General features: G+C 41.5%; 1 non-coding gene across 1 annotated transcript; it reads left to right on the top strand.

Annotated features, from left to right (window-relative positions):
* Positions 1-4,250: 4,250 nt before the first annotated feature.
* LOC141593519 (small nucleolar RNA R71) lies at positions 4,251-4,357 on the top strand. Its single transcript, XR_012521597.1, has one exon. It is a non-coding gene; the product is annotated as a small nucleolar RNA R71 (small nucleolar RNA).
* The last annotated feature ends 23,226 nt before the right edge of the window (positions 4,358-27,583 follow it).

Raw genomic sequence — 27,583 nt, 5'->3', positions numbered from 1 at the left:
GGGAAGTAAATAGTTGGTCCGGTGGACACTAAGACGGCAAATCTTTGCGGGTAAAGTGAATGAACGAGCCTCACTAGTAAGCCACCCATACTTGGTATCAAGGGAATTGTGAACAACCCACTTAAACTTGTTGATCAAGGTGGACATATCAACGAGATGGCCACCATCCTTAGCCTTGTACTTGCCATCCTTATTGAAATTAGGATCAAAGTGCTTAGCTAGGACCGTGACAAGGCCGCCATTAACAATTACGGTTTGACCCTTCTTCCCACTATCTACATGAAGCCATCTATCAACCAATAGCCTCAAACAATTGTAAGGCTTGGTGTGAATTCTTCCAATATTCAAAGTTGATTCAAGGAGAATAAAATCGAGTCCCGTGAAATGATTGGTGTCTCTTCTAGCAATTATGGTATTTCCCACAACTTTGTGCCATACTCTTATGCCCGGATGATGGACCAAGAGAGCACGACAAGCATGAAAATCTTCATATTTCTTCCCGGAGATTGCCTCCCAAAGAGGCTCGGGATCGTACTTACCATATTGCTTATAGAAATTAGGTTCATCGCTAAGACCCAATATTCTACCCAATTCCGGAAAGGAAATGCGTCTACTAGTGTTAGCTAGACGAAACTCAATATTTTCCCTATTCTCAACTTTTGTCACTTTCAAGGAACTTAAGAATTCCAAGACAAGGGAGGGGTATGTTACTTCTTCCATTTCAAACAATTTCTTCAAACCCATGGCATTGAAAAAGACTCTTGTTTGTTCAAGGACACCTAGCTTCTCTAAGGCATCTTGGCATATGAATTTGGTGGATTGAATTTGTCTCATAGCAAACTTAACAAATGCATTTCTATGGTCATCGGAAATGAAGGTTACCTCCGGATAATGCAAGAGTTGATTAATTACCGGAGTTGAAGGTGATGCTTCCATAGAAATTTGTTGAGGTTGTTGCACTTCCAAGCTTGGAGTTGATACCACCATTGCCAAAGCTTTCTTCGTTTGTAGAGCTTTTTGCCTTTGAGAGAGAGCCTTTGCTTTTGGTGCCTTTGTTGCTTTTGTTGCTCCCTTTGTTCTTGCCATGTGATGAACAAACCAAGTAAAGAATCAAAAATCTTCAATTTGTAGAATGCCCAAATCGATTTTGAAAGTGAAAGGCTTTGCCTTTATGAGAACAAAAATCAATTCAAAGGTGAAGATTTTGTGCTTGGTTTTGATTTTTCTTGAAGATGGAGTGATTAATTTGATGTTTTGAAGGATGGTTTGATTTTGTTTTGGTGATTTTGTTGAGGGTTTTTGTGTTTGAGATGGAGAGGATGAGGGTTTTGGTGTTATGGGTAGTGTTTATGAATGAATGAATGAATGAATGAAGGTGGGGGGGTATTTAAAGAAACGAAAATCTCGAAGATGCAGGCACGATCCGTGCGGATTAGGCGCAATCCGCTCGGATTTTCAAGCTTCAAATTTTAAAAATCCCGCCTAAAGACGGGCGTCTCCTGGGGAAATCCGTTCGGATTTTTACTGAGGGACGGGCGTCTCTTGGGAAATCCGGACGGATTCTCATCCAGAGATTTTTCTTGTTTTTCTTCAGCTTCAAGACGGGCGGATTTTACCGGAGACGGACGGATCCTGGCAGACGGGCGTCTTTTCCAGGAATCCGCTCGGATTCCTTAACAGACAGGAATTCTTCAATTTTTGCACAGCCCAAGACGGGCGTCTTCTGAGCTGGACGCTCGGATCCTCTGTAGACGGGCGGATTCTCCAGAATCCGCTCGGATTCTTCTTTGATTACACGGATCCTTGCGCAAACCCATTCCTTAACATTCTTTCTTTCTTTCTTTTTTTTTTTTTTTTTTTTTCTTGTGTTCTTCATTGTGGGGGCACTACTAAGGCATGAATAGCCTAGGCAATTCCCATCCCCACACTAAGGTAAATCACTACACATTAATTAAAATCATTAGTCCCTCCCTCACTTCTCTCTTTTCATGACAATTATTTTGATCAAGGTAAATAAAATCCAAAAATGACAAAAAAATGTAATGCAAAAATTAAATGTAAGTTAGGGAGTTAGAAATATTTACAAGTGGTGGTTTAGGGAGGACTCCACCAAACTCTCATTCTTGATGAGATGTCAAGGAGGCATGTTCAAGGTGTTGTTGATGTTGCTCAACACCTCGAAGAAGTAGTTAAAAGCTTGTTCATTGTTGTGGTAGAGGTTTTCAATAGATCTTGGTCCTTGTTGTTGATCATGACCGATGGCATGCCCAATGTAGGGATTAAAGATCCCTTCAAATTCGTCGTCCCAAAGACCACAAACTTCATTGAGTTGATCATTGAAAATCTCTTGCTTGGATGGAGACAACTCTCCTAAATTCTTCTTTTGGCCAATGAGGCCATCTTCTTCTTCCTTGGTTGATTTTGATGAGCTTTGCAAGCTCTCCTTGTCACAATTCACTTGCTCTTTGAATGGAGCATCTTCAACTTTCTTCCTCCATTGGAGTTCTGATCTCTTCTTTTCATCTTTCCGGCTATAGTGATCAATCATGAAACATGGCTCATGCAAACGAGGAGCTCTCATGGTCTTGTCAAGATTAAAAGTTATGCTTTCATCTCCCACTTCTAGAGTGAGCTCTCCATGTTTCACATCAATCACCGCACCCGCGGTGTGTAGGAAAGGTCTTCCTAAGATGATTGGAATGTTGGAATCTTCCTCCATATCAACAATGACAAAGTCCACCGGGATGAAAAACTTCCCAATTCGCACGGGGACATCTTCCCATATCCCTAGCGGTGTCTTCGTCGATCTATCGGCCATTTGAAGTGTGATATTGGTGCACTTAAGCTCTCCCATTCCCAACCTTTTACTCACCGAGTATGGCATGACACTCACACTAGCCCCTAGATCACATAAGGCTTTGTTGATTGTTGTGTCGCCAATGGTACACGGTATTGAGAAGCTTCCCGGATCCTTTAGCTTTGGAGGTGAACTCCCTTGAAGTATTGCACTACTCACCTTAGTGAAGGCGATAGTCTCAAGTTTCCGGATTGACTTCTTCTTTGTGAGAATATCCTTCATGTATTTCGCATAGGCCGGAACGTGATTGATTAATTCCGTGAAAGGAATTGAGACTTCTAAGTTCTTCACAATTTCCATGAACTTTCCAAGTTGATCATCAAATTTAGGCTTGGCTTGACGACTTGGAAAAGGAAGTCTAATCACAATGGGCTCCTTTTCTTTGGCTTTGTCTTCATTTTTCTTTGAATTTTCTTCTTTTGATGATTCCCCTTCTTTGGGACTTTGCACCACAACTTCATTCTCACTAGCTCTCACAACTTCATCCTCAACTTGCTTCTTCGGTGCTTCATATCTTGTACCACTTCTCAAGTGAATGGCACTAACCGTTTCATGTCTAGGGGGATTACTTTGTGGTGGTAATTGCCCTTTTTGTCTTTGTGAGTTCGAAGATGCTAGTTGGGTCAATTGTGTTTCCAACATCTTGGTGTGAGCTAGAATGTTGTTGATGGTGGTATCCTTTGCTTGGCTATCTTTTTGCATTTGGGTGAAAAATTCTTGTTGATTTTTTTGCATTTGAAGGACCGCTTTTTGGACATCAAAACTTTGGTCATTTTGGTGATTGTATGGATTTTGATTTTGGTAACCTTGGTTTTGATTGAAAAAGGGTCTTTGGTTTTGATTTCTCATGGGTGGTGGAGTGTATGTTGGTTGAGGGTTTTGAACATTTTGGCTTTTGTATGAGAGATTTGGATGGAACTTGGTGTTTTCATTGTAAAAATTTGAATAAGGGGTACCACTTTTGTAAGCTTGGAAAGCATTAACTTGCTCGGTTGTTCCCCTACATTCTCCTTGATCATGACCTAAGGTTCCACAATTCTCACATATCCCGCTTGGGATTGATGAGGATGCCGTCAAGGCATTGACATGATGCTTTGTTGATTTTGAGTTTTCCTCAAGTCTAGCCATAGCTTGTTCAAACTTCAAGTTGATAGTGTCAATGTGAGCACTAAGTTGAGCACCCAATTGAGTAACGGTGTCCACTTCATACTTTCCTCTAGTAGCCTTGCGAGGCCTACTATATTGCGAATTATGGACCGCCATTTCCTCAATCTTGTTCCATGTTTGATTGTCATCAACTTCGGTGAACATTCCATTTGATCCCATATTGAGAATGTTCCTTGAATCTTCATATAAACCATTCCAAAATTGTTGCACTAAAAACCATTCGCTAAGTCCATGGTGAGGACATGAGCGACAAATACCTTTGAACCGCTCCCAAGCTTCATACAAAGATTCTTCATCCCTTTGCTTAAAACCCGTAATTTGAGCTCTTAGCATATTAGTTTTTTCCGGTGGGTAGAATTTTTTGTAGAAAGCTAGAGCTAACTTCTTCCAAGAATCTATTCCAAGGGTGGCCTTATCAAGGCCCTTCAACCATTGCTTTGCGGTGCCGATTAACGAAAAAGGAAATAAGACCCATCTTATTTGGTCTTGAGTCACGCCCGTTTGAGAGATAGCTTCACAATAATCACAAAATGTTTCCATATGAGAATGAGGGTCCTCACTTGGCATGCCCCCGAATTGGCTCCTCTCAACTAGTTGGATGAAGGCGGACTTGGCAATAAAGTTTCCGGTAAGATGTTGTGGGGTAGGAGTACCGTTTGGTAGATCCTCCTCGGTGGGTATAGAGTGAGACGAGAATTTAGGCATTGTAGGTGGATTTTGTGTGGTATTGTTTAATGGGTTCTCTTCTCCTTCTATTGCGAAAGGATTGACAAACTCACTAGTGGGTTGAACAACTTCACCAACACTTCCCAAATTCCTCCTAACAAGTCTCCTATTATTCGTCAAGGTTCTTTCGATTTCACGGTCAAAAGGTAACAAATCTCTTTGTAACCTTCTAGACATGCAAAATATCAAACAACTAGAAAACAATTAGAACAAACCTTGAGGAGTTTTACTTCCCCAAGGTGAAAAAGACACAACTAAAAATAACAAAAGAAATCTAAAATCAATTAAACACCGTCCCCGGCAACGGCGCCATTTTTGATCGGAGCCATTTAGTTCACAAATTAAGCAAATGTGGTCGTTGGTCAATGGTCGATACAAAACACAATTTATACTTCACAAACAACTCTACAATTAGTAAAGAGGCAAGTAAAGGTCGGATCCCAAGGGACGGGTATTGAAAACGAAGATTTCTATTGCTACTAGCGGTGTCTAGGGGTGTCACAAGTTGGGTTGATGTAGAAGGTTACTAAACTAAAATAGCAATGGAAATAAACTAACAAGGTAAATGGAATAAGGGTGTAAACAATTGATTAAAAGCACTAGGGTGTCATGGGTTCATAGGGGATTCATGGGATATGATCATACAAACATGTTCTCAAATTATAAGCAAGCAATTATTGTTGTGATGGATTGAGTTGGGTTATATCTTACAATCCTAGGAAAGTTTGGGTCCCGGAGCCGAATCTCTTGGATTGTACAACACCTACAAGTCGACTTAATCTTTCCTACTTAACACATGCATGATCTAACAAGACTCGAGTTGGGTTATGTCTTACAAGTCAAGTTGAAGAGATAGTAGATGATAATAAATGCAAGGATTCATAGGCTTAGCATTTCATCAAACATAACATGTGCATGTATTAAGATCAAAACAAGCAAGCAAATAAGATATGAAAGCATATTGATTTAAGCATGAATCATCCCCATGTTGGTTTCCCCTAATCACCCATTAAACCCTAGCTAAGAAACTACTCACTCATTATCATATTGATCATGCTAGAAAGGTTGTCAATCATACTAACATAATGAAACATGATGAATAAATGAAAGTAATTAGCAATAATTAAAAAGGGATTAAGAGATTATACCTACTAATGATTCCAATAATAAAGCAAGAATAATAGAAGTACTTGAATCCTAGATTGAGAGGTTGTCAATCTCCCAATAATAACCCAAATAATCTTCAATTACCCAAAATAAAGTAAGAACAAGAGAGAGATTAAGGAACTAAAACTTGGATTAAAACTTGATTAATATTTGATTACAATATTGAAGAGAGATTTGATTGATATTAACTACTCTAATTATTGATTAGAAGAACATGCTCCTCTAATTAGACTAATGGGGTATTTATAGTGAAAATTAGGGAGGATGCATTAGGGTTAACTAAGGGCTAAACTAGTAATTACACTTTTTAAGTTGAGCAAGGAGACTCCGGGATTGTCCGAGAGAAGGGCTTCTCCATTTCGTGACTTGAAGAACAAAACGGTGCTGTGCTGTGATCCGAGCGGATCGGAGTCGGGACGGACGGATGGGGCATGGACGATCCGAGCGGATCGAGGCAGAAGACGCTCGGATTGGGCCTGGGGGATCCGAGCGGATCCTGGGTAAGGACGCTCGGATTGAGCTGGGCGGACGGACGGATCGTGGATGATCCGTTCGGATTCTTCTACAGCGTCATTCCTTCTTCTTTTCTTCCCTTTTCTTCATAGAATCCTTGGGGATTTCCTTGGGGACTCAAGGATCCTTTCTCAACAATGATCTTCTACTTAGCTATGTACAAAGGCCTTCTAGTCTTGTCTCTCCTTGATGCTTGGTCATTGAATACGATCCATTTAGCCTCGTTTTGCCATGAAAATGCAAGATTCTTACTCCTTTCCTACCAAGGGATCAAAATCTCAAAGAATATGCAAAACAAAGATCTAAAGATAAGAAATGACCCGAATAAGCACTAAAAAGCATAGAAACAATGGTAATTCGGGGGCTAAATATGCGCCAATTATGGTCGCATCAATACCAACGCACCGCAACTACACTCCTACATGACATGATGCACAAAGAAATTGAGGTATACGTAGACGACATGATCGTCAAATCCAAGGCAAGAGAGGGACATATTGCGAACCTTCGCAAGTTCTTCGCGAGACTACGAAAGTACAACATGAGACTCAACCCACAGAAATGCACATTTGGGGTAACATCTGGAAACTCCTGGGATATGTCGTTAGCCAACTCGGTATAGAAATAGATCCTTCAAAAATCAAAGCTCTGATCGAAATGCCACAATCTCAAACAGAAAAAGAAGTCAGAGGATTCCTGGGAAAAGTACAGTACATAAGTCGATTCATATCGAAACTTACGATGATCTGTGAGCCTATCTTCAAGAAACTCAAGAAAACAGACCACACCATGTGGGATGATGATTGTCAAAAGGCGTTTGACCGAATTAAGGAGATATTGGCTAAACCACCAGTGCTCATGCCACCGCAACGAGATCAACCTCTTGGTTTATATCTCACAGTAACGGAAACCGCCATGGGTGCCATGTTGGCTCAAACTGTAGGAAGCGAAGAAAGAGCTATTTACTATCTAAGTAAGAAGTTCTTGGAATATGAGTGCAAATACTCACAACTCGAAAAGACATGCCTCGCTCTTGTGTGGGCAACGAAGAAGCTACGTCACTACATGCTTAGCTACTCCGTCAAGATATACTCCAAAATGGATCCAGTCAAATACCTCTTCGAGAAACCTGTCCTCAACGGACGTCTGGCAAGATGGACTCTGATGCTCTCAGAATTCGACCTTAAATATGTGCCACTGAAAGTTATAAAAGGTCGCGCCGTCGCCGAATTCTTCGCAGAAAATCCTATCAACGACGCACAAACCATAGATACTTGGTCATTTACCGACGAGGATATACTTCAAACAGATGTAGACTCCTGGGACCTATACTTTGATGGAGCATCCAACTTAAGAGGATTCGGAATAGGAGTGTTGCTCATTTCTTCTGAAGGTGAGCATACACCGATTGCTGTCAAACTCGACTTCGAGGTGACAAACAACACTGGAGAATACGAAGCTTGCCTCATTGGACTACAAGCGGCATTAAGCTTAGGCATCAAAAACCTCCGAGTACATGGGGACTCATCACTGATCATCAACCAAGTTACAGGATCCTGGAAAATCCGAAGCGAAAGCCTCGCACCCTATCAGGCTAGGATAGACCAAGTCGCTCAATTCTTTGATCATGTAACATACCTACACCTACCTCGGGAGGAAAATCAATTTGCAGACGCTCTTGCGAAACTTGCATCTCTGATAAATATGCCAGATCACATGATAGAAATGCCTTTGTGCATCGAACGACGGTCAGAGCCGGCTTACGTCCATCAAATCACCGACGAAGAGGAAATCGCGCAGGAACCCTGGTTCCAAGCAATCCTGAATTTCAAGCTTAATGGTACCTATCCACCAGATATGGACAAGAGGGGACAACGCGCTATACGCCTACTAGCTTCCCAATACATTCTGATGCAAGGAGAATTATACAAAAGAACACCTCTTGGTGTAGTCCTGCGATGCCTTGATCATTCACAGGCACAAAAGGTGATGGAAGAAGTCCACGACGGAGAATGCGGTCCTCACATGAGTGGGCCCATGATGGCAAAGAAAATCACACGTTTGGGATATTATTGGACCACAATGGAATCCGATTGCATCAAGTACGTGAGACACTGCCACAATTGTCAAATCTTCGGGAATGTACAACATGTCCCTCCTTCGTTGCTCTACACGATGACATCTCCTTGGCCATTCCCTGCATGGGGAATCGACATAATTGGGAAAATAACCCCAGCCGGAACAGGAGGTCACTGTTTCATTCTAGTGGCGATTGACTATTTCACCAAATGGGTAGAAGCGGCTTCCTACACTGGTCTTACGGCTAAAAATGTGGCAAAATTCATACAAAACAACATCATCTGTCGATATGGTTGCCCACATGAGATCATTAGCGATAACGGGTCACACTTCCAAGCCGAAACCGAGCAATTGCTAGCCAAATACAAGATTAAGCATCACCACTCTTCGCCCTATAGACCACAGACTAACGGCGCGGTAGAGGCGGCAAATAAGAATGTTGTCACGATTCTCAAGAAAATGATCGACAACTATAGAGATTGGCCAAGCAAGATACCTTTCGCCTTATGGGGGTACCGTACATCTGTTAGAACGCCCACTGGGGCTACTCCTTTCTATTTGACCTACGGCATGGAAGCTGTACAACCAGTCGAGCTAGAGATACCATCCTTGCGTATTCTACTAGAAAGTCAAATCCCGGAGGCCGATTGGAAGAGGGATAGGTATGAAGAACTCATCCTCCTGGATGAACGTAGGCTACGCGCCTTGCATAATGTCCAAACATATCAAGCACGTATCAAACGAGCTTTCAACAAAAGGGTTAGGCCAAGAAACATCAAAGAAGGAGACTTAGTACTCAAATCGGTTAGAGCTCTTTTACCTGTCGACCCAAGGGGAAAATTCAAACTTAATTGGGCCGGACCATTTCTAGTCAAATCCATACTCCCAGGGGGTGCGATTAGAATCACAGACCTAGATGGGAATGAGTTTTCAAACCCCACAAACCTCGACCAATTGAAACGGTACTATGCCTAGAATAGGACAAAAACGCGCCTCGCGTAAACCCATGTGTCGCTCTTGTGGCACTAAATAAACGGCCCCTGGCCAAGCTGAAATAAGCTAAATGTCACTGTGCTCTTGCATTTTGACAAGTTTGTCATCCTCATATCATCAAATAAACTAAATTCGCACCTCCAGAGTAAGCAAAAGCTCATGTTTATTTTCTATGTTCATTACAAGCTCTTGCTTCGAACAAATATTCTTTTACATTTACTCGAACTACGCGCAAGGGTTTGATTTCGCTTCTTAAGTGAATACGTAGGCAATCCTTCACGGGATTCAACCCATTATATCCAAAAATGTAAATAGAAGGACATTTGCATTGCATTTGAAATTCGACAAGAATAATAAGTGGAAAATCTCAACGGTGTCATAACCATTTAACCTTTTTTATTTCATTCACTTTCTAATAATAGTAGTACGTTACATAATAAAAATAGAGTAGGCTAGGATTCTAAAAATCCCTCCTTTTTATTACAACAACAATAACAATAATAATCAAATAACAAATAAAGACTCGGGCTATTCCTCCATCTTCCCCTTGCCCTTGTCATTCTTGTCATATTTCCCGTCACAACCTCGAGCTGGGCGTTCTTGCACCACTTCAGACCTAATCACCAACGGTCTTTCTCGAGGCCTGACTCTTCCGTTCTTGCCAACCACCAGCTCTGCGACAGGAGTAGTCTTTGATTTCTTTGAAGGATGAATGACCTGAAACCCGGCTTCTTCTTCTCCCTCTGTCAGATGCTTCTCCTTCTCTTTCTCTCCCTCGCGCACCTTGTAATCAACAGGCTCACGTTTCCTCAGTCTCTCGCGCTCTTCCGGAGTTGCAGCCTTTCTCCACCTCAGATAAGAATCCGACACCCACAAAGCATTGGCGGAGAAGCTCAAGAACCACATGTTTCTTTGGGCCCATTTAATGGCCCACTGCTCGTTCGACTCTCTCGTAGTAAGCGCCATAGCATCTCATGGAACGGTATCAAGCCTAGGGATCGTCCCGCTTCAACCCAACTTGCCTCATCAATCTTTCCGGAAAGATGCATACCATAAACTCCAATCCCAGAATGCGCACGGACCTAGTGGGATCCAAAGAAGATACTCCGGGATGAGACTTGAGGTGCCACCACGGTACGACCCACCTAATCAACGGACCATCATCATTCTTCAGCTTGTTCTTCCAATAGTCACAAACCCGAGTGAAGTCCACCATGTACAACCGCGTCCTCATCGCAATCGAACGGGAATGATAGGAAAGTGCATGAACTGGGGGCTCGATCAGTCGGAGCCGTTCCATAAGCAAACCTACCAAGAGCAGGTATTAGACATCGAAAAAAAAAAAAAAAAAAAAAAAAAAAAAAAAGCAAAAAAAAAAAAAAAAACGAAAAAAAAAAAAACGAAAAAAAAAAGAAGAAAAGATGATGTCTTTTACCTGCAAAATGATGGGACTCCCCAAGAACGGCAGATCGCGGTTGGATTTCCTATTATCCAAACCCAAAATGATCTCTCCTAAGCATAAGCAAGCTGGGCTCCTGCGCAGCTCCATTTGCTCAATAAGACCCAAAAGACGGGGATCACCTCTCAAATCCTCATCAACGTGTCCTTGGAAGACATACACGTGCAGCAAACAAAAGCCAAATGCCCTCCTCCTGGCAACATGGGAAACAGTAGGGTCGGCCCTGTTAATGAATCGGTCTACAAAGTCCAACATTCTCACGCCTTTCGGGGTAACTAAGCGATCCACCTCAAGTCTAGTCAGGCCAAGCAAGTCTCTGAATTTGCTCTTATACCCTTGTGAAGTAGAAGGAATGGCAGGTAAATGTTCAGGGTCCCACCCACCAATAGCAGCAATTTCTTCAGGAAACGGGCAAATATCACCTCCCGGGAACGCGAAAACATGATAATTCGGGTCCCAATAGTCAAGGCAAGCATCCAAGAACGGTTTTACTACCTTAATGAGTTTCAAACTCAACAAAGACCCAAGGTTATAAGCACCCATGTCGTGCTTCTCCATATTCGAAAACTCGTTGGTCCATTCCTTCAAGCGGATCTCCAAACTATTCATAATGACAATTTTCTCTTGAAGATTTATTTTGAGAGTTTTATGTGAATAGACGAGGAGGAGACTGAAGAATTGTGTGAATTAACGCCCCGTCGACGCTTCTATTTATACTAATTGCTGTTTCCAAAAATCCGCCAGAACGGACTGCTTGGGAACAAAGCGCAAAGACTCGCTGCGCCTCTTCGAGAGATGCGGCTCATGCTTTGCGCCTCTTCCCGCCCTCACTTCTGTGATTTACGCATTTGGATCTTTCCTAATTCTATAACGAATAATTTCCTATTCCTACGGGATTTTATTTTGGTACATACGAGCAGTTTACCATGTTTCAAGTTTCCTATTTTCGCGGGACGCATTTCGAGACGACATCGACAATTCGCCATTTCACCACATGTGCACATTGTCATTTTAGGAAATACATTTCATTTTCATTTTTTTTTTTCAATTCCTCATCTTAGGACATAATTTCCATTATAATTCATTTACCCTTTTTTTTATCATTATTTTTTATTTTCTTAATTTCATTTCCACATCTCTAACTTACAGATTTCTTTTTTTCTTTTTTTTTAGGGGGTAACCCTCCCTACCGTCCGGTCATTTCCGGCAAATTTTTGCTTTTCCTCGTGCTCTTTTGAGTCTCATTTTGCGCTGATTAAGGCCATATGTATATAAAATGTATGTTTTGCGTAATTTCCATGTAAATTTCGGCAGCATGACGGCATAAACCGTTGTCTACCAAACCTGTTCAAGAACTAACCTGCAGTACAAGCAACACAACCCAAAGAAAGAAAGGCACTCGTGGCCATCGTATATACAAATGTACAAGCAACCGGGGCTTGCGCCCCGAACAAAGTCCAAAAGTCCAAGCAAACTGGGGGCTTGCGCCCCAAACAGAGTCCAAAAATGTTTCAAAATCAAATGTCCAAAATGTACAAGTCTACAAAACTACACGACACTACTGCTGGGCGCCCTCCGACTCGGCAACTCTCGCCACCAGAACGGCGATCTCGGCGTCCCGAACCTCGAGCTCCCTCAACAAGCGAGCCGTCTCCTCCCGAGACTGGGTCAACTCTCGCTCCAGCTCGCGGTCACCCTGTAAACAGCAACACATTGGCTCATGTTAATCGATTTAAGCGAAATTGGAAATCAAAAAAAAAAAAAATCAAAATCAAAAATCAAATAAGGTTCATACCTGGCGACCTCGACCACCGACGAGTGCCTCGATGGCAGTAGCTCGCAGCCGGTTGGCCACCCTCCATAGTGCCACGAACCGGGACGGTGCGACCTGCATTATCAAAAGAAATTCTCAGCAAATTGAGCGAACTCAATCAAATGTGTTCTTACACAAAAGTCATACAAGTTGGAGGCTTACCCTCCGAATCGAATCTTGCCGCCATCATCTAAGCCAGCATCCGTCACAGCTACGTCAAAGTCACGCAACTCGGAGATCGTCGTCCTCCCGGTCGCGTCAGTGTACTCGAGGGTCTCGGGGTACTCTGGGGGCTCGATGCCCGCCGCCTCAACCTCCTGCAAAGACAAATAGCTCTCGTTAATCGATGATCTTTCGTCGCAATTCTCGAAATCAAATCAAGCAAAAAGTAAAAGATACTCACCACTACCGGCCAGTACGCCAACCTCCCGTAAAGGAACGCCGAGTAGTCCTCGCCAGGAAGAAGAAGGTCGTCGCCACTGGCACCAGCGAAGTCCGCCTCCCTCTCAGCCTCAGAAGGCTCCCTAAACATCGTCCCGGGAGGATCGACGGGAACCGTCAACACGTCCCGAGAGCACTGACGAGCCAACGGCTCGCCCAAGTACCACACAGGACCCATCGACGTCCTCAACAACAGCCGACTCGGGCTCCTAGGTCGAAGGACCTCAGCGACGAAAGGAGGCGCTCCAGCGTACTCCGCCCAAGGTCTGGGCACCCACTGCGACAATATAAAGGCAAAGATCATTCCTATGATCAAGAAAAAGCAAAGTATAAGAAGAGTAAATGAATACAAATGGGATACTCACGCTGCTCAGCTGAAGAGCGTTCACGTCCCGCCGGTAGACATTGTGAGAAGAACGCTTGCTCTTCGTCCGGCACATGACCCAATCCCTCACCACGGGATAGGCCCTCTCCAACGGCTCCGTCCTCTTGGGCGCGAGGCCCGGAAAGTAGGAGTACACCCACGCCTGTAAAACAGAATAATCAATGACGATCTTTCGTAGTTTGATAAAGGAAGGAATTTACTTTGGTCTAAAGGTTCATACCTCCAACAGTAGTCCAGATCCGACAGCGCCAGGAGAAGTCCCCTTCTCCATCAACTCCGGACGAACCATGGCCCTCATAAAGCGGATGAGGACCGCAAAACCAGCAGTGACCCAGTCCCAGCGCCCTAGGGAACTCAAGTCAGAAAGGAAGGGAAGAAGCTTCGTCGACAGCCTCTCGCCCTTGTCTCCGAGGTAAATCGAAGACAGAAACCACCAAAGGCACAGACGAGCCCTCCGCTCAGCTGTACAGGGAGGAGGAGCTGTCTCCCTCCCATCGATCGTCACCAGCGCCGGGGTCTTCCCCGCAAAGTAGTCTCGGACGTAAGTCTGGGTACCAAACCCGATCGCAACAGCCTTCGGCGACAAGTTCCAACCGATCAATCTCCTCGCCTCGGCCGAATCCGCCCTCATAGCGCCTCTCCGCCACACCATCTCCTCGGTCCCACACGGCACACTGAAATCATGCCGTAATCCTCCAGAGTGACACCCACCTCACCAAAAGGTAGGTGAAACGTGGAAGTCGTATCCCAGAATTGATCCAAGAAAGCGCGGACCAGGCTAAGGTTAGCCCGTAACTTCCTCTTCACGATATCCCTCCAGACCTGAACCAGAGGATCGAACGCTCCACGCTCGATCATGGCCCTCTCCTCCGCCGATAGCTGCTCGTAGTGCTCCATCGCTGTCGTGTAACCCGAGAACGACCTGATGTTCCCGGCCTCCTATTATGATTTGAAACAAAGCTATCTTTAGTTTTAAATGAAATTTGAAAGAAATTTGGACAAAAAGGATGAAAGAGGATGAATAATGAGTAGTGAATTCTTATTTACCAAGCTCTTCACCGTCCTGTAGGACAGGTGACCCTCTGCAGCCCACACGAGGTGTCTACTCTCCCAGGTCTCAGCCCACGCAGGAGCTCCTCTCAGCTGACGACCTCCTCCCCCGACGTTGGCCCGTCTCGGGGCCTCCTCCTCCTCGACGGCCTCCTCCTCGTCTCCAGCGGCCATCACCGCAGCGGTGAAGGCCTGCTCTAAAGCCTCCTCAACAATAGCGGCGTCTATCTCCATGGGAGCTCTCCCAGAAGTAGAAGCCTCATCACCTGCAACATTAAAGTAAATTCAGGCCGCGTCACATGACGACGAGCCTTTGTTAAAGGGTTTTCAAGCCTTCAAAGCCCTGAAACTGCTCCTACCGTGCCATCCTTGGCCATATTCCCATCAACCCAATCGCTCATGTGATAAATTGGGTCAAGTAAAGTCCAATTCAAAGCCTAGTTCCGGGTTCGAGTCCAAATTCGAAGATTTCGCTATAACGGTGATTATGCCCTAGAAAGGTGTCCTGAAAAAGTTGTCACAAACCAAAATTCCGAGATGGTAGGAAGTTTACCCATCGTTCAAGGATCCCAAATATCAAATTTCATCGCCAATGGGCAATCCTAAGGCTATTTTCAAGCAAATTACGGTTCACCAGAAACCGTCTCAAAATTCATTCAAAGACTCAAAACTTGATGAAAATTCGAAACAAATACATGGTTATGTTCCTAACATCACCTACTATCCATTTCTAGTGTCAATTTGGCAAGGCAAAACCATTTGGGGGAAAAGCCCCAAATTTTCGATCAAAAGGGTCGAAAACCCTAATTTTCGCGGCTCAAAATTCAACGAATGAAGAAGATTAATGCAAGATTAAGACACATACCTCGATTAGTCATATTTAAAGCAAGCTTTTGAATCGAACCTTGGCGGAAATGGTGAAGATTTGAGAGAAATGAGTGAATTGTGTTTCAAATAATGAACACAAACCCCCTCGATTTCGCGTTTTTACGCAGAAAGCCAAATTGGGGAAAAGACGCACGCAGCGAAAGCTGCGCCTCTTCCAAGAGACGTAGCTCTTGCTGCGCCTCTTCCTTCTGTTCCCTCCACATGGATTTTCAAAAATTCGTTATAAGTTCGTTATTTGTGGGCCCATCTTTGGTGCGCCTCGTTCCTCGATGCTATTTTACTCTTTTGGCCCATTCGACGATTTTCTTTCGTTCCGCCCGCATTTTATCACCAGGCCGGCGGACTGTTGCATATTATTATTCATTTGTCCCCATCGCAGCAGTATTTTGCAGTATTGCTCACTCAAGATTTCTTCCATGACTATCAAGATGTTCCTAGTCGTCAAAATATTTGTCCCCAGCGCAGCAGTATTTTGCAGTATTGCTCACTCAAGATTTCTTCCATGACGATCAAGATGTTCCTAATCGTCAACATATTCCCCAACAAGAGTTCGCTTGAGACCGACGCAAGCAGATTCAACCTCAAGTTTTTGCCAGAGTTCGCTTGAGACCGACGCAAGCGGATTCCCCAGCGATTTCTACCGACGTCCTGCTTGTCCCTCACTATATTTTGTGTTTCCCGTGAGTACGACAGGTGTCATTCTCCAGAAGTTCCTATACCCAAGCCTTAGCTACCCTTAAGTTGACCTTATTAGGCCTCCTTCCCGTCAATGCTTTCCTTTAGGGCCCCATACCCTAGCACAATCCTTATATACCCTTTAGGTCTTACCCTTAGCTCCTACGCACCCCTAAGCATCTCGAGAAAGAAGTCTCGGGTATGGTCTCTTCTTATGGCTGGCGAGCCTCCTTACGTAGTCTAATGGACTTTAAACGACCCTCCCGATAGTCGACGACTCTAAAATGTTCCCGACGACAGTCCTTGGCTCGACCCCGAGCCGCCTCGCGTCGCCATAGTCGTCAGGTTGTAATCTTCGATTGAACTGATGGCTATACTTTGACTTTCGCCTTGTCCAAGCCTCGGTCAAAGTGGGGGCTCAGAGATACCTCATTTCTGCACCTCCCGCAAACCACCCGGTGATGATTGGGCCGCATGTTTGATACGCGGAACGATTTGTGATAGTTCGTAAGATTATCGTCAAGTGATTGCTCAAATATTAAATGTCTACCTCTTAGATGTCATCTACGCACCGATACGGTCGTTTTGGCAGTAATTAGAGTACATTCGGAGTCCGGGTCAAAAACCGTCTCCATTTTCTGATAACCGTTAAATTCCGAGTCAGAATATTCTGGAATGTTCCGGATATTTCTATTCCATATTTCACAAATTTTATCTTTTGGCAAATAATATCCCGTAATATTCATAAGATAATCGAATTATTTCCGTCCTACCATAACTCAAACGCGAAATCTTTCTTCAAGAGGAAACCTCACGGGAATAGACGCAAAGAGGCGCCGCGCCTCTTCCAAGAGACGCATGGGCTGCTGCGCTTTTCCCAGGCCCTTCTTTGCATGTCTTACGTATCTTTTTCATATCTTTCCGAGATTCACTTCCAAAGAGTCTCCGAAACCCTAATTCCTTCACGTGATTAGTATAAATAGGAGCCTTCGCTCCTCATATTTCTCACGCGAGTGTCCGCCCTTCTCTTCTCCCTTTGCATTCTAGACTTTGTTCTTACTTATTGGCGCCTACGTGCTTGAACTTTCGACCACGTAAGCTCGGATCTTTCTGGGTACCAGCCTCTCCGTTGCACGACCGACCAATTTGACCAACTACACCAATAATCAATCTAATTAATCAATTTGTTTCAATCGTTTTCCTCTTACGAGGGCACTTTCCTTGCATTCGCGTCGAGCATTCACTAATCGATATCTTAGTCCTTCTCGTTTCGTCAACATGTAAGTCTGAGGGTGTAATCTCTCCTTTTATTTATTGTATTTATTTATTGTATAATCAATTGTAAGGTTTACGTCGAAAATACCATTAAAACCGATTTCTAAAACCATGCTTTAAAACCTCTTTTTACGGATTTCCAATAGATAACCGTCGAGAAAGGACGTAGCAACTGCTGCGCCTCTTCGAAGGAGCGCAGTTCCTGCTGCGCCTCTTCGTGAGGCTGCCGCAGTTCCTGCTTCCTTTCTTCTTCGTTCGTCCTCTGTTATTCGTCCAAATTCTTTTATTTGTTTTGTTTTCTTTAATTCTTCATCATCATAACATATAGCTCACATGTATATTGTAATCATCATCATTAACATGTTTTTAATCGTCACAAATCCGACTTAAATCCCTAATAATCCGATATTTGCGGGTTTTCGTCATTAAATTCAATTCCGGGTTATAGAGATTCAATTCATCAATATTGGGTTTCTGGGATTCATCTTTGATATAGTTTTCATCTGTTTATTCACACATTCATCACATATTCGTCGTTAATCCATCGTATCTAACTTAATTAGCTAACCTAATTTGTTTGACTCATTAACATTTTTCATTTCTGTCATTATTCCATCTTGTAATTAATTCATTCAATTCCGTCTCATCCATGTTTATTGTTTTCATGACCCATTCATATGTTAAATAACATGTTAATCACTTTCATCCGAGTAAATATCATCAATCGATCATTAAATTCATCAATTCAAATTAACGACTTGCAGTTCCGGCTTCACAGCCAGAACTCACCCTTGGAACAGACGCAGCAGCTGCAGCGCCTCTTCCAGAGGGCGCAGTCCTGCTGCGCCTGTTCCAGGATGAGTTCTGTCCCTGAACTCCGTTTCTGCCTTGACCTAGTTTGTTTAAGTTTACGTATTAACTAACTACTATCCGTATTATCAATTTCTGTTTCGTTCGTTAATTTATTTCTTTCTTTCTTTTATTCGTTTTCTCAAATTATCCGTTTTAAAGGTATTTTCGACATAAATCGCCTATTCCGATGTAATCATTGTAATTTTCATTATTATAATTCATAATTATTGTATTTCTTTTATTGTTTGTATATTCTCACATGTAACCAACATTAAATCCTACTTCGACCTAATTGTATGCTAATTACGTGTTTCACCGACTTAGTTAATTTTCACATGGTAGGATTAAAACTTGGATGTTGCATTGCATGCATATAGCCGACGATATATCGAGTACGAATAACTTCCCTAATCATTAGTAGAGGCCGCTATCGAGGCGGGCGGGATTAGATGTTCGATCAAAAGAGCTTCCTAATACATACCCTCACCCCTTACTCCAGATCTCCGTGAGCACCCGTGTTCATTGGCATCCACGAGAGTCATTCTAGACATAGAATGCTAAGGGTAACGATTGCTTAGTGTTCATGTCACTACTTTGTGTCTTGACATGACACGAGGTACTCGAACGGTTCCAATTTCCCATAAAAATTGGTGGCGACTCCATACAAAATGCAAACACTTGTTTTCGACCTTCACCAAGCGCCCCCGTGGGCGGCCCGCTGTCCACACATGGCTATATTAGGTTGCAATCATCATGTTTTCCACTTAAAAATAATTAACACAATTTAAACATAATGCTCCCTCCATTTTTCGGCACTTGCATAAAATGGGAGGTCCATTTTATATTTGTCATTTGTCAATTGTCACATGTTATTAGTCATGTGAAATTGTAATATATTTTTAACGTATTAAAAACCAACGTATTAATAAAAATACGTCATGTACAAAATTGACTTAGTTATTCATAATTACTTGTACCAAAACGGTTTATCAATTATAAATCACAATGTCTTGTATTTATAATAAATTATTCATACAGTTTCAATTGTTTTGTAAACAATAATTTTATCTAAGTAATAAAACAATTTGATTACTTAGACCGTATCTTATTTAATCGAATTACAATAAGACACGTCAACAATACTCACAAAATCGTCCGTCAATTTTAAGCAATTTAATTAACCCGTATCGACATACGATCAATTAAATAATCAATTAAGAGTGTCACCCTTTAGGTATGACCTAAGGGGATCAACTGATCACCACCATCGCACGACGAATGTGTCAAACTCTAGTCAGCCAATCATTACCGATATGTGTGGACCATTTGACTGTAAAATATTGCATCCCACATGTATTCTTAAAATGATATTTAAACATGTGATCATCATGATCGACAATTGTGATCGCATTATTGTTGGAGGACACATATTCCAACAATCTCCCACTTGTCCTCGACAAGTGTGCGTCACCAATTCTCTTGTCCTATTACTATCTCCCACTCAATGCAAGGTGTCTTTCAGGTCGTACTTGCAAGTGATCATATCGAAAGTGGTTTCCTCGATCTGGAGAATAACTGATTGACCGGAATTATCTACCGTAGATACCTTCCGAGCGTGGCCACGCATTTCCAGTTCATTACTCCTCGAGTGGCCCTGAGATATTGTTATAACCCTGACAAGGGGTGGACAATTCCTATCGCACTTATTCCCTTCGACTAGCCACAACCATCATTGTAATACTCGCCCTTTTAGGGACCCCTTGACTAGCGTTGACTGACCTTGGGAGCGGGAATGGTTCTTAGAAGTGCGTGCCAAAGCTATCTTGGGGTACGTGCCTTATGTGGTACTCGATAGAGTAGAGGCTACTCGATCGAGTAGCGTAGGTACTCGATCGAGTAGGGGGCTACTCGATCGAGTGGGTGTGGTACTCGATCGAGTATCGAGTTTTCAGCGAGGGTTTTTAATCGCGTTTTGTAAATCCGCAAGTCATTTCTGCCTCATTCCTTCTATCCTCTAGTCGCCCCTTTCCCTTCCCTTCACCATAAAACCTCCATGGAAGCCCTTTGAAGGTCCTTGCGCCTTAGGAGAGCGTAGCTTGAGTCGGGTAGCGATCTTTTACCGGGTTTCTCTTTATAGGTATGTCATCATCATCATCCGTACCTTTGTCTTTACAGTTAGGGTTTGCTTGATAGTAATAGGTGATTGTGTTGTGCTTATAGGCTTTGCTTGGTTGCTGGATATGTCATATGTTGGCATGGATTGTTTGCAGTTGCTTAAAGGTAGGTTCCCCTACTCAGTTTCTGTAGATGGTCTAGTGTGTCGGTTGTTATGGTTGTATTGCGGTAGTTGTGTCTTGTTGATAGATTCAGACGGTTGTTGATATTGTGATTGTGATTGTTTGTCTATGGTTCTCGAGATGCGTTCTCGGCTGAGTGGAGTCACTTGCGGGAGTGGCTTCACGCCCTAGTTTCGCCCTTCGTGGAACCCGCCACGGAAGGGGATGTGCACATTAATGGGACAGGGTTATCGCTCGGTATGATGAGCGGGGATTTGGTGGGTACGGCTGCGGTCCCCCACTGGCAGGGCTGGTCCAGTGGACAACCGGTGACGGAGATTGATCGGTGTGGGTGTGCTTGTGTGTGGCTGATTGTGTTACATTGAGTTGTCAGTTGTTGTTGGCTTTGTTGTGTTTTGTCTCAGTACTGACCGTGGGTGGTTGTCTTGTTTGTTTATGTGTCTGCCGTGATCCCTTATGGTCAGCAGTCTGTCTTAGCAGGTGTTGACATCGTTGATAGCTGGAGTCCGGGCAGGGATGAGTCTCCACGAGATTGATAGTTATAGCAAGTATACTTTGAGTTGTATCTTTTATATCATCAGTTGGTTTTAAATCAGTTGTAACATAACATAATAGTTCTTTTATCGGCATTTTATTATTACTGTCCTCGGGCAACCGAGATGGTAATGCCTTTATATGCTAAGGAAGGCCTAGTTAAGGCTCCTCTGGATATGGGGGTGTTACAATCATAACCCAAAATATGCCCATTTGACCCCATTTACGAAGGTTGTAGTAACATAAATCAAAGTTAATCTGAAACTGTGCCACCTTAGGCGAACAGTCTTTAGTCAAAAGAATCGACTCATTAGAATACTATAGTAGCTCTCGCCACGACCAGGCTATATAAATTTGCCAGAACTCTATAAGCGGTCATAAGGCCCGACAAAGTGTTCCTAACAGTCTGCCTATGTGATCGACTAGTCATCTCATATGACTCTATGGCACTTGAACTTGCCATCAATCACATCACACTCTAGTCACTTCGAGACGTCACCTCATGTAAGTGACTATGGGCGAATACAATGTTAATCCATGTTCACTTTAACGGGGTTCAATTGTCTCTACAACCCGTTTGTTTGTAACAAAGTATAAGGTGAGTTAATAATAACTCAAACGACAAATGTGGACATCATATTCGGGTAGTCAATACCATATTACTACCTTGTGAGGTATATAAGTGTGAAAACACTTGTTGATTGCAATAAAAGTTTAACATACCATGTGTCCATGTGTTCATACTTTTCGTATTGCACTTTCCTTTATATTCATGTTATCTCTCATAGCATGAACCTTACCAAGTACACATCTAGGTTCCCAACCTAGGTTTAGGTTCTTTGTCTTGAAAGAACTTTCTTGTTGTTTGTCACATAACCAACGAATTGTGGTGGATGATATAACTTGCACTGGTCAAGTGTTCTACCAACTCACAATGCACTAGGTGTACGTTTTGTAGGGTCTTGCAACAATTGTCAAGATGATTAGTCTAGCACTTCTCATAAGTCCTAGCAAATTTTGAAAATACTAGTTTTGAGTAACTTCTTACTATAACAAGTATCTTTTCAAATTTCTTATTTCCCTTTTTAGCTTGAATAGCTTAGGATTTTCATTAATCCTTACGCTTTTTCGAATTTCAATATGTGCAACTTCTTGTCAGATAACAGAGTGTTCTGTCAAACACTAGAATAGCTCATTAGTTCCTCTCGAGAATTCATGACGATCTTCTATGGCTTACCAATGACCAATCATGCTCTTAAGCATATGATTCATTATTGGACATGTGCATGATTATTCTAATGGCGGAAACATTAGTAATCTTTAATCATGTGATCAACCATTCTTAGGTTCAATGAATGACCATGACTGCTTATGGTAATTCCATTTTCATCGATATGCACAACCTACATTTCATGTTGATATGATGTGCATATCTTAAAGCCTATCCAACATCCCATGATGTGATTGGATTCATCATAGTCCATTTTCATCCAGAATTGAAAACTCAAATACTTCTTTGTGAAAGATAGTACTAGCTCGTCATTCTCAATGAGTAATGAGTTATAAATTTTACAAGATGATAGCTCCCTCTAAATTTCATATCTTCACATGATGATTTCAAACTCTCACTCAATTCCACATGTTTCGCATTTGACTACTCAATCGAAACATTTCAAGAATTGAAATACATTTTGCTTTGCCATGTTATTAAGATTGAAACCATATATGTTCCCAACATATCCTTTCAAAATACCTATTTTGAAAAGGTTTCAGTCTTAAACTTATGGAAAGAGATTTTAATCTCTAACTCATTCATTTTTATAATGATGCGTAGCAATGTCATTATTTAAAAGTGAAATCCCATTTAATATATGTCCTTCTCAAAATACCCTTTTCGGAAGGAGGTTTAACCATTTCATTTTCATAATGAGGTTAAGTAATGACACTAGCGTGGTTAACAATTAACTCAGCTTTTGTAGATATCGGCATATCTTTCTTTGCAACTTTTAAGCATAAATCTCATTTATATTCAAGGATGCAACTTTGTTTCATTTAGGCTCTTAAGTAAATATCAATATTGAAACTCTATTGTCATAAACTTTCTTTTGGTCTCCTCGTGTAGTTATCTTAAGAACATATTATTTTGATTACTTCACTTGGTCTCTTTTGTCATGTAGATCTCATCTATTCGTGACCATAGATCTCATCTATTCGTGTATACTATCTATATTGGTATACAAATCATTCTTACTTTTGTAGATCACATTTACTCAAGCATACAAATTATTCTTTGTATTATTTGTGTCTTCATTTTTCTCCCACTCTATCTTTAGAATAAATACACTAGATATTCAAAGATAGCTTATGAGACACAAATAATGATTTTGAAGTAGAAGGAGGATTGTCTCATAGATTGACTAATAGTATTTAGACTTGATGAGCGTACTTGGTAATTGACATTCCTTTAGGAGAGTTCATCAACTCAACATCATTTTATAATTGATCATAGACAAGCCTTAATCTTGTGGACATATAATGAATCCCATCATTGTAGTTGTCTATTGGATCACTTTAAGTAGATGATCATATGTTTCTATGTGCAAGCATATAAAGACGAATTTTTAGAACAAACAAATACGATAAAAGGGGTGACTTGGGTTGCAAACCAAGCCACCATAATCCAAAATACAACCATTGTTTAGAAAGGATCAACCATTTCCATGTCGAACACGGAAATCAAAATAGTTCTAAAAATCCGAAACACAACTTAAAATAAGACAATAATAAAAGCCAAGCTTCATTGGTAGCTACTCTTAGCTCCTTGATGATTTCTCAAGCTTGCTTTTCCTTTCCTTTGTCTTTGCTTGGAGGAGGCCCTATTTACAATAAAAAGGGGATACATTATCACAACTTTGTATTAAAATACCATAGTTGAATTAGAAACATAAAAGAAAGCATAGTCATTTACCTACTGGAGTGATCTTTCCAGCTTTGATGTCACCAAGGTACTTGGAACAATTCCTCTTCCAATGTCCAACACCATTACAATAATGGCAGTTGTCAAGATGAACCTTTTTTGTTTTGGAAGTGCTAGCTTCAAAAGTCTTAGCCTTGGTGGACATGGGAGCTTGCCTCTTACCCTTTTTCCCATTCTTTTTGAACTTCCCTTTGCTCTTAGAGCTTATATTAAGCAAGTCCTTATGTGGGTTAATATTTAACCCCATGTGTCTTTCGGCTTTCACAAGTAACTTGTGCAACTCTTCAAGAGACACGTCCTTGTCTTGCATGTTAAAATTCACCCGGAATTGAACATACGCTTTGACTTTGGATAAGGAGTGTAGAATCCTATCTACAATGAGCTCTTTGGGGATTTTAACTTTTTGAATCTTCAAAGTCTCGACTAGCTCCAACAATTTGAGCACGTGAGAGCTAACCTTTTGGCCCTCCTTGAAATCGAGATCAAAGAATGCCGAGGCCGCCTCATATTGGACGATCCTCAGTGTTTTTGAAAACATTGTCACAAGTTTGGAATAGATTTCATTAGCGATGCCCATTTTAAAGGCTCTCCTCTGGAGATCCGCCTCCATAGCAAAAATCAACACATTTTTCATAGCGGCGGACTCTTTGTGGTAAGCCTCATATGCTTCCCTAGTGGCGGCACTCGAACTAGCATTAGGTTCGGGTGGAGAGGCCTCGGTGAGGTAACGAAGCTTGTCGTCACCTTGGGCAGCTAATTTGAGTTGGGCAATCCCAATCGGAGAAATTTAACCCATTCTTTTCAAGTTTACAATGATCCATGGAGGATCGGAGCCATGAAACACTAGTGAGAGGTGCGGCGTTGGTGTTTGGTGCGGCCATTTGTTATGAGAAATAAAAGTGGTCTACAAAACAAAATAGAAGGAATAAAACATTTGTCGTTTTCAAAATAATAATAATACTCGCAAATTTTAATTTAAACAAGTTTTATAGCATTTATCTAGTGACCTCTACCCAACTTGATAAATGATTCCAAGATCCAAATTCATATTAACTTGGGCACGGTAGGGCCGATTCATCCCTTATCAATATAACTCGTTGGATTAACGCATTAATCGATTCTACTTTTAGAACTCTTGGTCGATAAAATTACATTAATATTTATCTTTAGCCCGGAACACATGCGACTACGGTCACGAATACTTCCGTTGAGCTCAATCCAAATTTCGAATAAATGTGTCCATGATCCAAATCCACATCAAATTGGGCACGGTAGGGCCGATTCATCCCTTATCAACATGAATTCGGTTGATAGACATTTATTACCCACTTCCCCTACGTAACAAGGTTTGTACCCCAGTAGGGCCGAGTGCACTCCCTCATGAAATAGGTTTTCATGGTTTCTACTTTTTGGTAAGGCTAAGTCTCAATTGTTTATTTTAGCGAGAGGTCTTGTCAATTTATTATCTATCACGTTTTAAGTGAACTAAAGCGGTGAACTACGATAATTGTAATTGACACGGTCGATAAACTCGATATAAAAATGCATGTTTAGTTATGGCGATTTAGCGATGCATGCAACATATAAATAAAATGCAAAGCATAAATAAAATCCTTGTATGGCCTTCCTAAAATAGTAAATCTAATAAACTATTACAAATTCGGAAACCAACTCCTATGGTCCCTTGAACTTCTGTCTTGGCACGCATTTCAAGGCAATACTTTCTTTGATGGATCGCCTTCTCGAGTGGCACCGTCTTCAAGGAACTCCGGAATAAATAAATTACAAAATGAATTACATAATTTCCTATTATACATTTGTAATTAAAATAAAATAAATCTATTAAATTACAAAACAGTGATACGAGATCACAATAATTACAATCGAATCGATATTCCCATCCATTTCGGGTAATACTAATTAAAATTAAGGCCAAACTAAGTAAAATTACATAATTCAAAAATTACATAAAATTAAAATATGACATTCATAAATAAAATGCAGCATTATAATATTTATGAACATGCTCGATTTTATGCTAAATCGCCTTTAAAGAGTCAATATCGTATATTAATCGGTTTTTACGGATTTGCGTGATTTAACCTTTTAAAATCACAATAATTACATAAATTCATATTTATGTACAAGTTAATTACCCAACCATCTTAGGACTCAAAATTAGTCTCCACTAACATTTTGACACTCATAATGCCAAACAAGTTAATTTGAAATTTAAACTCATGAACATTCTGGAAAAATACCATGACACTCATAATGTTCAAAACTTAGCTTAAAAATTTCGAAAATTTATCGAGAAAAACATTGTTGCGGTTTATCGGATTTAACAATTATGATCGTAAAAATATGAGAAAAATTATATTCATCAACTTTTCCCTTGTATATCTGAAATACATGATAAAATGCAACATGTGACATTTTTCCTTAGTCATGAAGTATGTTTTAGCATTTTTACTAATTAAAGTCACTATTTATGTGATTTTTCATCAAAAATTCATAAATCATGCATAAAGACTTCATTATAGCAAATATTTTACACACATCTTGTAAAATTGCATGTGACAACATACTAAATTTCCATGACCATATTCGAAATATAACTCATATTAACCTATTTACCCATTTAAATACGATTTTAACTTGAAAAATCCATATTTCGAGCAATACAACTCATTTTATTATGAAAATTTACAGGACATCAGTAGATAATATATGTGAAAACATATCCAAAAACCACTGAAAAAATCGAAGTTTAGCTATTTTTCGTCCAAAAATGACATTTTAATCATTAAAATCACATTTTAATGCCAATATTATATAAAATGAACAATAAAATTCATAAACAAACCAAAATGTCCTTGATGGGGCATATTCTGCACCCGCTGACTGAGTCAACATATTGAGCAAGGTCAAAGATATCCACAGCAAGTCAACGACTTAGACAGCCTAACCGACGCAGCCTGTCGGCCTGTCTCTTGGGCCTCGGCTGGGACAACTAGCCAGCCGGGGCACATATCCGCGTACTCATATCCAAGACCCCTCGGCATGGAGTCAACAGGGCCCGCCGGCCTGCCATGGGTCCCTCGGCCGAGGGTAGAACAGTCTTTCCACCTGCTAGCCACTTGGCCACTTGGCCACTACGTGACAAAAGGTGAAAGTCTATAAATACTCCTCAACCCTCATTGAGGAAGGGATCCGAAATATAACCTAAACACCTCATAATCTGGTAATATCTTCCTTATCTCTCTACAATATATACTTCGCCAAGTAACACACAACTTAATCCCTTTAAGTTTACTGACTTGAGCGTCGGAGTGAGTACGCTCGGTGCCAAGCCGAGCCCTCAGTTTGTTCATCGTTTCAGGAGAGACCGAGAGGAAGAATCAAGGCAAGGAAGGACATCCATTCACCAAGTTT

Source organism: Silene latifolia, chromosome 7, assembly GCF_048544455.1.
Source record: "Silene latifolia isolate original U9 population chromosome 7, ASM4854445v1, whole genome shotgun sequence".
Classification (NCBI taxonomy): Eukaryota; Viridiplantae; Streptophyta; class Magnoliopsida; order Caryophyllales; family Caryophyllaceae; genus Silene; species Silene latifolia.
The sequence above is the reverse complement of the archived record's forward strand: the minus strand, read 5'-3'. Positions and strand labels throughout refer to the sequence as shown.